The sequence below is a fragment of the Diuraphis noxia genome, unplaced genomic scaffold, assembly GCF_037042655.1.
Source record: "Diuraphis noxia isolate RWA-SAM2 unplaced genomic scaffold, SU_Dnox_SAM2 contig0001, whole genome shotgun sequence".
NCBI lineage: Eukaryota > Metazoa > Arthropoda > Insecta > Hemiptera > Aphididae > Diuraphis > Diuraphis noxia.
Window position 1 is genome coordinate 59,477,383 of NW_028301711.1, and position 13,124 is coordinate 59,490,506.

The 13,124-nt window shown below is 26.6% G+C and overlaps 1 pseudogene; it reads left to right on the forward strand.

Moving 5' to 3' along the window:
• The first annotated feature begins 2,255 nt into the window (after positions 1-2,255).
• Positions 2,256-4,987, forward strand: LOC149061049 (uncharacterized; annotated as a pseudogene).
• The last annotated feature ends 8,137 nt before the right edge of the window (positions 4,988-13,124 follow it).

The following is a 13,124-nucleotide window of genomic DNA, read 5'->3' on the forward strand; positions in this document are numbered from 1 at the left end:
TAGGTACTATTTATTATTTAATTAAAAATAAGCCAAAATTCCAAAAAGCATGAAGTAAGTCTATGGCCAAAAATTGGACTTCAAGATTTTTAACTTTAACCGTATCATTTTGTGATTTTATTTTTTAGTTAGGTAATTTATTTTTCATTGTATGGACACACTGATTCATAAATAAGAATATGGCCGCCACGTTTTTGTGTGATAAGTATGATTACTGTGTTATAATTTTTAAGTGTCCACCCCCTGGTAATACTGGCATTTGTTGTCTGTCTTGTTAGCGCGCAACATAAATTACACTCGGCATTTCACGTGTAGATTTGTTAGTTTAAAAATTAGAGTGGTTCTATCGAAGATTGATGAAAAGAATATTATCCGTGTTTGTAATGGGGTTTTCTGTAACAATAAATCAGTGATTTATAATCACTAAAAAAATTAATTATAATAGTAAAAAACCCATATACCTACAAACACAAAAAGGTACCTAAACCTAATGTTCTTACAATCAGGATCTATAATAAGTTGATATATTCAAATTTTTAAACTAACGAAGCTACATAGGTATTATTGTGATCTGATGAACATAAATTTGAAAATGATAGGTAGGGGTACGCTCTAGTAAGACGGAGACAACTAATGTCGATGTGGCGTCCTCTAAACACAGAACAGTTGGAATAAACCAACCATTTTTTATTCTTTTTGTTTGACCTATCAAATCCAAATTAAATTTTTATTTACATTCAAATTTATCACATTAATATCCACTACAGTGACCAACTCAACGGATGTATACTCAAAATCTTATATAAATTACATTACGATACCTATTTTGTAGAATTCATAATGATAATGAACTCAATTGGCACTAGAAAATGTGTTTAAAATATTAGTAAATATGTAGTGTACTACATGGATATATTTTATATTGATACAGATTTTATATTATGGCTTTTTAAAGTTTTTAATAACTAAGTACATAAATACGAATAAAAATATTAAGAAGATTTTTATTTAATCTCTTGGTAAATCCTTAATAAATAATTAACAGTTAAAACCGTAAAAAATGATCAATTAAACAAAAAAAAATATTACTTACAGTAACCTCATTGTTTGATTCTATTTCTTCTAAATCCATATTTTTCTTGATAAATTTAAAGTGTGAATACGATATCAATTTGTGAACTATGAACTAAGTAATATGTATCTATTGCTTAACAACACAGAATGCGAATGCGAATGACAAATTTAATTGCATTTGTTTACAGTTATGCATTTATACTTCAGTAGTTTAAAATATAAAGTGTATTAATTGTATTTGTTTAATTAATATAATACGTTTATATAATTACCTTCGTCAAAAATATTTATAGAGCCAACTTATACTTAATGATGAGATTTTTTAAATTTGCAAATCAACATTTTTTTTATAAATAAGTGATACAAAATTTAATTTTAATATTAACAATTATTTTGAAAAATAGGAATATAAATAAGCTTATCTTCTTTATTCTTTATTTTAATTTATTAAATTAGTTTAATATGAATGGATTAGTTAGCATCAATTGTATTCAGCTATATATAATATAATATTCAAGATCTTGAAACTCTTGATATCTAAAAACTCTACTAAAGTATTGATAATATAAATAGATTATATAACCATATAAGTAGATCATATTGTAACGTGAACATTTAAAAAAAAAATCACCCTATACAATGTTACAAACATAGGTGTAAGTCCAAATGTAGGCAAGATACACGGAAAAAAATAATTTAGTTATAGTAAATAGTTGACAACTTAGTGGTTGAATCAGCTTTATTGATAGTTCTATTTACTTATTTATTTAGTAACAGCTACTAAAACTGTATTGTTAAGTATTTTAAGTTCATCCAACTATCTATAAAGTAAAAACTAGGTATTAACTACATTGTATAGTAGAGTTACCAAAATAAATCAGTTAGAATTTCTGAAACTGTTTGTTTGTTTATTCCAATAATAACATTTTGGTATGGTTACTGTGATATTTGATAACGTTTACTATACTGTATAGTTGCACACAATATTACTGTTTAGTGTTTACACTTTAATGGTGCGGCGAACTGGCGACCGCGTGCGTACTGCGTTGCAACTTGCACTACTTGCAGGTTATACAGTATATTACCTACACCAAATTTTGTTGTCTGCACGATTCATAAACTATATTTAAATATTTAATATTGATTATTATGCCAACCTATATAAACGTTTTATTTCAATTATGGCTGATGAGTTTGTTGTAAACATTTTAAATGAATTCAAATTAAGTGAAAGCATAATACAAGTATTTAAAGGTAAGTTAATTATTGTAAATATAACTAAGCTTTGATTATAAATAATTTAAACATAATCTACCTACCTACACAATATATTATCGAAGTGAAATAATATTTATGATTTTTTTACAGATGAAGACATTGATCGTTTGAGTTTTTTATGTTTAACTGAGAGTATATTGGCTAATTTGATACCGAAAATGGGCCAGAGAGCTAAAGTTCTAAACAAAATTAATGAATTAAAAAAGTTGGAAGAAAGTAATAGTACTCAAGCTGTGGTAAGTACTTTTAACCTATAAACCTATCTCATTAGTTAAACACGTAGGTACTGTTATTGTAGAGTAAATTAATATTTAGTGTCATGGTACCAATCCTGATATAGGTACCAGCCACCAGGTACCTAACTAGAAATAATGACGTATAAAGTATCTAACCTTCCTAGTCACAACTCATATACATATTAATTTATATTCTTAAATAGAAATCAAATTAATTTTCGTAGGTTATGTTTTAAATTTGGAATACCTAAATTAAAATTTGAGCAACTTATTTACTAGCATGCAACTTTTTGCTAACTATAAACTTAAAACTTGAAATTCTAAGCATTGACTTAACTTAACCAATTAAATTTAATATTTTCCATGAACTTGCTCACATTTTGTATTGGCCATAGTTGGTGATCCCTCATTACAACAATACATTATTGATGTACATAGATATTATGTATTTTATAGCAGGTTGATTCTGGTTCCACTAAATATAATATATTTGACAATGGAAATTTAAGAGAAATATTACTGTTGGAAGATAATTCTGTGTTCACAAATAATTCAGCACACAATTTGTTATACGATAAGAACAATACAAATTTATTTGATGATAATATAAATTCTAACTTAAATGAAGATACTCCCAATAATATTATAAGTTATGATGATACAAATGCTAATTTAATTAGTTTGAATAATGTAATAGTTTCACCAGAGCCTGTAAGTGTTAAGAGTTTTATATAATTTAGGAAATACTAGGAAGTACTTTATATTGTGTATTCTAATAAATATAATATTTCTTAAAAATAATATAGGAAAAGAAAAACACAGTAAAAGAAATCCTATTGAATCACTCCGAGGGAAATATAATTTTAAATTTTTATGAAGCTCATCAATCATTGAACAGTCTTATGAGAAATAAAATGACTCATGTTATCATTACTTCTATTTTACAACAAAATGAGAACCAGACTTTACAAAAAAAATGTTTTGAAACTTTATCATTAGATATCATTAGATTATTTCCTACCGAAACCACTCAGACATATTTTATTCCATATCAAAGAGAAGGAAACAAAAAAACGCCTAATAGAGGAAAACTTTGGGATAAATATTGCAATCTAAGAAAAATAATTAGAGAAATTTCAAATAAAAATAAATCTTCTAAAGCAATACTTGATAGTTCAGATTCAACACACTCTATTAATTATGAAGGTACCTAACTTAATTTATTATATGACTGAAATAGTGTTCTTATTATATTTTTTAAATTTTAAATTGTTTTCAAACACTAGGAATTGAGGATGACATTCTTTGGTTGAAGAATAATGTAGCTCCTTGGGAAACACTTTTAGAGAAATGGGATAAAACTTTTCAACTATGATATAACAATAGTGTTAAATTTAGCGAAGAAAAAAACATGTGTTTTAAAGATTATCCGGGGCTAAAAACTTCAACTGCATTTGTATTGGTTAGTTTAAACTTTTAATTTATATAATTAAAACTATAAACCTTTATATCTATTAACCTTTTAACCAATTACAATTATATTCTTGAATTAAATTTAGATTGAGAATGATTTTAATAAATTATACCCGGAAAAAGCATTTACTTTCTTTGTAAAATTTGATTTATTTAAGAAACAACTTATTGTGTATATAGAAAAATGTACATCCAAGTTTAGAGAAAAATGTTCAGTTTTAATTAATGAATTGAAAACCCCTAGTTCATCAGGCGAGTGAAATAATATGAAATAATAATTAAATATTTAATTATTTAATATTTTGTGATAGGAGTTTTATAATTTTTGAGTTAACTCTTCTCATATTTATTTTACTTTTCAGGATGTGATGATATTGCAGCTATAAAATTGTTAATGGAACTATTTTCTCCAGTTAATATAAAACGTAAAATTGGATGTAACTCTAAAACACAATGGCGTCCGTCTAAAATTGAAATGCGACAAGCTTTCATATACTTTACTAATGTAAGATATATTAATATCTGCTTTAATTAATTTTTTCATATTTACTTTTCATTATTATAATTATATTGCTTGGATGTTTTCAGAATTTCACTCAATTGAAAGAAGTTGATGAAAAGAAAAAGCATTAAGGAAAGGACATAGCGTTCAACCATATATGATATTTGTTACTGATGGAAACAATGATTTGGAAGTATCTTCATACTATGTAGTAATAAACAGTAATCATATAAAACTGGAAAGTCCCCAAAAAGCTATCGACATATGTTTCAAAATTTTTTTTTCTTTTCATTTAAATTACCCAATTGATTGTGAAGTTATGTGGACTTTTGTTCAGAAATATTTATATGATATAACCACCAAGTTTGACAGTAATTTTCAACAAGTAAATTGTATTATGCATGATTTAAACATTTTAAAATGATTAGTTTTTAATATTTTAATTTTAATTTTATTTGTACTTGTAGTTCATAAAAAAAAAAAATTACATCATATAATAATTTACATTAGGTAAAACATGAAGCCAATTTGCTTTTTATGTTCCAAAGAAGTTGGTAGTAATAGCCAACTTTTTAAACATTTTAAATTTTTCCATTCCAATTGCATTATTTCTAATTACAAATGTTATGTATCAAATTGTCAACGCCTATTTGACTCATTAAATTCTTATAGAAAACATTTAAAAATACATGATGAAAATCAGTTAATTGAAATTCAGCATTTAAATGATAATAACATTTTACACTCTCAAAATAATCATAAAACTCAGGATGACTCTAATATTGATAATCAAACAAATATAACAAATGAAACTACTGATATATCCATAGACAATTTTAAAAACTCAGTTTCAAATGATGCAATACAATTAATATCTAAATGGTACAATAAATCAATTATACCTAGAAAACATGTGCAGCTTTTAATAGAGGACATAAATTTTTCTCAAACTCATTTAAATATTCTAAAAGACGAAGTCATCAATACTTTAAAATTAAACGATTCTACTTGTAGCGCAGTGTCACGTATTTCATCAATGTTTGAAGTTTTAGGTGACCCTTTTAAAGAACTAAAAACTGAATATCATAGGATAAAAAGTCTAGAGAATTTAGGGGTTCTTATAAAACCAACAGAAGTGCAAATAGGTAGTAAGAAAAAAAAAATTCGAGGTGAAATTCAAACAATTCCTATTAATATTTATTTTATTTCATTGAGGTCAATTTTTAAAGTATTTTTTGAATGCCCAAATGTTTTTAAAACAATTACAAACCATTTAGAAGAGCTTTATTTATCTAAAGGAAATATTATTAGTAGTTTTGTTCAAGTAAATGAAAATTGGATTTTAAAACAAATTAATAATCCTAATAAATTATTCATACCATACATTTTGTTCTTTGATGATTATGAGACAAATAATCCATTGGGGGCACATGCAGGTGTACAAAAATTAGGAGCTGTATATATTTCACTAAGTCCGTGTCTGCCTTCTCAATATTCTTCAAAGATAAAGAATATATTTTTAGCACTACTATTTAACTCAACTGTTAGAAAAGATTTTGGAAATCAAATTATTTTTAATAAATTGATTGAAGAAATTAATTTTTTAGAAACTATTGGTGTTGACATAGTTGTCGATAACAAAAATTATAAATTGTATTTTTCCCTAACATTAATAGTTGGAGATAATCTAGGTTTACACTCGATTTTAGGATTTTCTGAAAGCTTCATGGCTAACTTCCCATGCAGATTTTGTAAAACTTCAAAAGCAGACTGTAACATCCAAACTACTCAAAACCACAATAGTCTTAGAAATATGACAAACTATTCAGAGGATGTAATAATTAATAATTTGTCATTGACAGGAATAAAAGAACCTTGTATTTGGAACAATGTTATTAATTTTCATGTAACAACCAATTTTTCAGTAGATCTTATGCACGATTGCCTTGAAGGTGTGTGTAATTATGATCTATCTGAAATACTAAAAAGTTTTATTTTAAATTTTAAATATTTTTCATTAGAACTTTTAAATCAACGGTTGGTTGATTTTGATTATGGCCCCCATGATATACAACATAAACCTCAACCAATATCACCAGACTTTTTAAAAAAGAATAAACTTAAAATGTCTGCCGGCGAAATGCTATGTTTCACTCGTTGTTTAGGAATTATGATAGGTGACTTAATACCTATTAGCTCAGAAATCTGGCAACTCTATGTGATCTTAAAGCAAATTATTAATATTTTAACTTCTAAAATAATAAATAAAGATTATCCATCTCTACTTAGAACATTGATAACAGAACATCATGAACTATATATAAAATTATTTAATACAAACCTAAAACCAAAACACCACCACCTTGTTCACTATCCATTAATTATGGAGAAAATTGGCCCTTTAGTACATGTTTGGTCAATGCGATTCGAATCAAAACATCGAGAGTCAAAAATGACTGCACAGTCCATTACATGTAGAAAGAATATTTGTTATTCCTTAAGTCTTAAACATCAATTAAAACTTGCATACCAATTCATATCAAATGATATATTATCAAATTCTTTTAGTTTTGGTCGTCAAATTATATTGTCTAAATTTACTATTGATAAAATTACAAATATTTTAATTAATAACAACTGTTTATTGTATGACTTGAATCATGTTAAGTTTATATCTTGGGTTGATGCATATGGTACTCGTTATGTTAATGGTATTACACTACTATATAATATGGAAACTATTCCTAAGTTTATAACTATAAAATATATTTTTTTAACTGCTGAATTGACACCTTTTTTAATATGTTTTAAATTAAACACTCAAGAATTTAATGAGCATATGCAAGCGTTTAAAGTTACTAAATGTAGTGATTTGGTATGTTTTGCAATTAATCATGAACTAAGTTTGTGTATTTTTCATACATCTAAAAATGGATCAAGTTTTGTTTCTTTTCGTTAATTAGGTATCCTTTACTTTTTAAATCATATTTTAGTTTATAAGTAACTAATTTAAATTTTGTATTTAATACATTCACTTTTTTTATAAATTGTAAAATTACTTGACTTAAGTATATATCAAGTTTTGTATAATTTATTTTTTGTTAACAGTTATGCTATTTTTGATAATTATGTTAATTTTTAAAACTTACTTTTATTTCTATACAACTTATGTCTAAATATATTATTATCATATTATTAATAATTTAGTGTTGTTATTATTTTTATTTTTTCCTGGTAGGGCTCCATTAATTATGGTTGGATTTTACGATATATATTATTATATGTAAAATTTAAAATTGCCTGGGTAGGGATCTAGTACCCCTGGATCAGTGGCGTGCTCAGCTTTTTTGAAAGGGGGGGGGGATATTCAATTTATTCAAATTATTTTCTATTTGTAAATACATTATAGATAAACGTTTAACTTGGAAACCCCATCTCCAAAACAAAAGGAAACTTGCCAACAGTAGACTCCATCTCTTCCGACCTCTTCTTAAATCTAAACTTAATCTAAAAACCAAAATGTTATTGTATAATACAATGATCAGACCTGTCTGGTCATATGGTATTCAAATATGGGGGATGGCCAAACCCTCAAACATTCGCCCCATCCAATCTTTCCAAAACATTGCCCTACGTACTTTAACTGGTGCTCCATGGTACATGACAAACCTTTCACTTCACAACGACCTCAAAGTTACAAATGTCAATGACTACGCCAAAATTCACTACCACCGTTTCCACTCCCAACTCAACTCCAGTACTAATCCTCTCATTAAAGATATGGCTTCACTGCATATCCCAGGTAACCCCCCTCGCAGGCTCAAACGAAATTGGAATCGAGATCTCCTTAAGTGATCTAAATCTGACTATAAGTTCTTAGGTGTTACCAATGGGTGACTTCCTTAAAAGTTGTTGTTTTTTTTTTTAAATAAACTATGTATATATTCTATATCAAAATTACTAAATGTGCTTGTTGTATAGATTGTTTTTGAATAAAAAAAAAAAAAAAAAAAAAAAAAAAAATACATTATACACATACAAGTTTTTTTCGTGTAGATAATAATCATTAAAAAAAATCCAATGGGGGGGGATATGACACCCTGATCCCCCCCGTGAGCACGCCCCTGCCCTGGATGCCCTAAATAGTAAATAGTAAATATACCACCGAATATAGTTCATGTAATTTAATTACATGGTTATTATTACTATATACATTTATACATTAACTAACCTGTTTGGTTGGGGAAACTATTTTATGACTTATATTTACCATATTATTTAATTAGATTAACAATTAAAATATGTCTTTACAACATTATGACATATTTATTATAACTAAATATTTAGTTGGGAATGCAACTGAATAATATTGTTACCTCTACTATAATATTCCAAACAAACGGTTTTAGTAAATGGAACTAAATAAAAATTTTGTCCCTATATTAACCCAGAAATATAGTTGTAGATACCATTATAATAGTAAATACAAACATACATTTTTTTGCGTGTAAGTTAAACTTACTTTTCTTATTTATTTAACTCATTAAAAGTTAGTAAGTATTACTTATATACTCTAATTAGTTTAATCAATTATAAAATATAATCAGGAAAAATGAATTACCTCGTTAACGCCAAGATGTAAAGGATGTAACATATAAAATCAATTTTTTATGTCAAGATAATATCGAGTTATTTTTGTTTAATTTATGACATTTTACTTATCTACAAAATACCATGTTAGTTTTCTTTTATTTATTATACTTTACTGCGGTCTGCGGGAAATTTATAGAACAGTTTTATAAAACACTTTCAGTCTTATTATACATCAACTCTAGTATAGTGGTTTATTTTTTGTTTGGTTAAACTTTCAGTTATACATATATATAGTTTTTTTTTCTACATTATTATTCAATATGAATCATTTACATGACCATAATTATGTTTTACTTCTTCCCAATCTTCCAGAAGAAATTGTTGTAGATGTGGATGTAGATGAAGAAGTTAACAGTAAGTACTAAGTTATATGCATATATTTATATAAAAGGTAAATATTACTTATATTTAGCAATAGCCATAAATTAAATGTTAATTTATTTACAGTTCAAGAACATGCGACAACATACACAATAATTCCTGGTGTTAGACTTAAGTCACAAATATTTGTGGACAATTTAAGCTACAGGTATTCTAAAAGTAGAAGTCGAAATAAAAATATGTGAGTAGAAATAATATTATTATTATTTTAGGATTTGGTTTTTTTGGCTAGCTAGTAAAATCTTAATTTATAACTATTTTGATACGTAGTGTGTGAAAATCAAAAAAATCGAACAGCATTTTGTCCTGCAACTGCGAATGTTAATACAAATATAAATGACAATACAATAACAGTACCTATTAGGATTGCACAACCATGCACCTAGGTTAGGTAGTCGATGTTCCTATGGTTCATTTAAGAAGAGCTATTGGTACAGCTGGAACAAAACCCAGAACTAATTCCACCTCATTTAGAGAAATTTATAACAGAGAAATAGTTGAGTAAGTAATAGAAAATCAATAACCTAACCTAAGACCAATACAAAAGTAATATAATAGTAATAATAAAAAATATGCATAACTATTGTAACTACCCTAACCTAATTAAGTAAGAATGTTTCATTACTGCCTTAGAAATCCAGAAGGTGCAACAAACTACACCTATTTACAATCTCAAATGTGTGTAAAAAAAATGCGTCGGCGCCGTCATCCCGACAATCCATTTACAATCGAAGAACTGATAGATACCTTAACTATTATACTACTTTAAAAATCGGTATCTAGTCACTTAATGTTTAAACAAATTTATATTGTTTTAAAGTAGTATATCAATTCCAGAAAGTAAATAAGTAATGCTTTCTTTAAATATCCAAATTATATCTACAACTGTTTCTGTAGTACTTACCTATATCAACCTCTATGCATCCATTACTAAAGAGTAAAGGTGTTAGAACTTGTATCTCAAGATGAAATAAACATAGATGATATTAATTTTATGGAAATTGAACCTCTTGAGGGTATAAATAATACTATGTACTGATATACTGATATACTACTTTAAAACAATTTAAATTTGTTTAAACATTAAGTGACTAGATACCGATTTTTGGTATCAATAGGTATCTTGATAATACCTACCTTCATTTAAATTGATCAATGCCTCACATCTGTCTACCCCTTCATCTATACATTTGTTTAAGCCAATTATAAATAGATGATTTGTAAAATATATGAATTTATATGAATTAAAAATTATAAATTAACAGTAAGTTATAAACTTATAACTTACTGTAGTATAAAACTGAGATCAGAGCTACGGTAAGGTTACCTACTAATATAATATGTAGATATGCATCATATATATATTATAAATTTTAAAAAAACTTTTCATTGTTTGTGTAGTGGTATTTTATTTTTTATAGTAGAATAGGTACTTAATTAATTTTAAATTTATAATAAATAGATAAAGTTGTCTATAATAACTAAAAACATACCTATTAATTTTTAATTTTGGTTGATAATAGAAGGTACCTAGTACAAATGCTGTACTAATATCTAATAAATGTTAATAGATTTATTGTGTATAATTAAATAAATATACATATATTAACAATCAATGTAATGATTTAAAGTAGTTATCTATTAATTAGGTAGGTAATATTAAGCTTTTACTATTTACTGCCAAAGACAAAATGTAGGAGCTATGTTAACTATTATAGTAATATGTAGGTACCACAAATGCTCATAAAAATCATAATATAAAAACATACATGTACAAAATGCATATATTAATTAATAATGCAGATCATAAAAAACAATAATTTTAAACTTTTTAAAATTTAATATAAGTGGGTAAACAATATACAGGTAACAGAATACCTACCTTCAAATGTTTCAATCAGCATCCCTATATTGGCCATATTCCATTCATGTAATATTTATTTATTTTTTTGTGAATTAGTCTATCATGGTCTATACATATAAAATAATAAATTATACCTATCATTCTTAACAATGAATATACAATATGTATATCCTATACAATTTTTTTTAAATAGTAAGCATAATTACTTACTTAACATTGAAATTGAAAATTCACAATAATTTAAAATAGGGGTGATAACAATGTACACCACTGCTATAGACAGTAATAATGTATTTAAAATTTTTGAGGCTCAAGCTACTAATTTTTCCCGCTCCCATCCCTGCAATATCAACCTATTGCGCCATTAATTATTAGAATAGTATTTGTATAAGTAAAATTTATAAAAGAATACAGTAACGTAGGTATATCATTAATAATACTCTTTATAAAAAAAAAAAATCACAATTAAAATTTAAAATATCCGAAATATTTATAACTGGTCATAAAAATATGACAAAATTTAATTGTACAAAAATCTAACAATATATCAAATATTAGTACTTTTTTTATGGCGGAAATGCGGAATTTTGTACAAGCAAATTTATTAATTATATCATTGGTTATAAATATTTATAGTATTGTATCTTTATGATCAATTTTTCTGTAATTTTCTTTTTCGGTGTTGAGTAAAAAATGCCAAAAGTGTTAAAACAATCCTGTTAATCGCGATAGCGATTTTTAATCCTTATTAATGTTGAGAAGGACCTTTAATCAGAACAGTTTGAGAGATTGGAAAATGGTTATAACCAATTTAATAGGAATTCGGATATAAAATTCCTATAAAAATTGTCTATTTATATATTGTGTAGATATTCGATATGATTATAATTTTAAATTTCTGTAATAAGAACAATATAAAAGAAACCTATTTCAATTTCAAGCCGTAGCTATTAAAATTGAAAATAATTGTATGAATTGTTAACTACAATATAATTGTGTTTTTTTGACGAACTGTGTCAAAATTTGAACTTTTAAACTTTATGATCGGGAAAAATGTTTGCCACTAAGTCCAAAATTATTAACAAAAAATTAAGGAGCACAGTTTTTCTACAAATTCGAATTATTCAATTTATTTTTAATTGTAGATACCTACCTACCTATAAGTCCTATACATATAAGCTAAGATGATCAGTGAAAAACTACACTACCATGTTATACATTGGTTTTAAATGTTTTGATTAATCATTTATGAAAATCTTTGGGAAAACATATTTTGAAATTTTAAATTTCAGTCGGCGAAACGGTGGCGGCGAGATGTCCGTCGGCGAAACGGTGGTGGCGAGATGTCCGTCGGCGAAACGGGTGGTGGCGAGAATGCTCGGCGGCGAGGCGGGTGGCGGCGAGAATGCTCGGTGGCGAAAAGGTGGCGGCGAGAAGAGCAGGTTCGTAGGGCCAGACACAACTAGCGCTTTAGTTCACGCGGCCACCACCCTTGGTCGTTCTGTTGTTCAGTACAGTATAGCACGAGTTACAACCTGTGTAGATAACCGTGACAAAGACAGAAGAGTAGCTCTTCTTAAATGTCGTATTCCATCTACGGCAAATCGTAAATCAGAGTGTAATTTGGTTGTAAATAAACAGCATAATATTGAAAAAATAATAC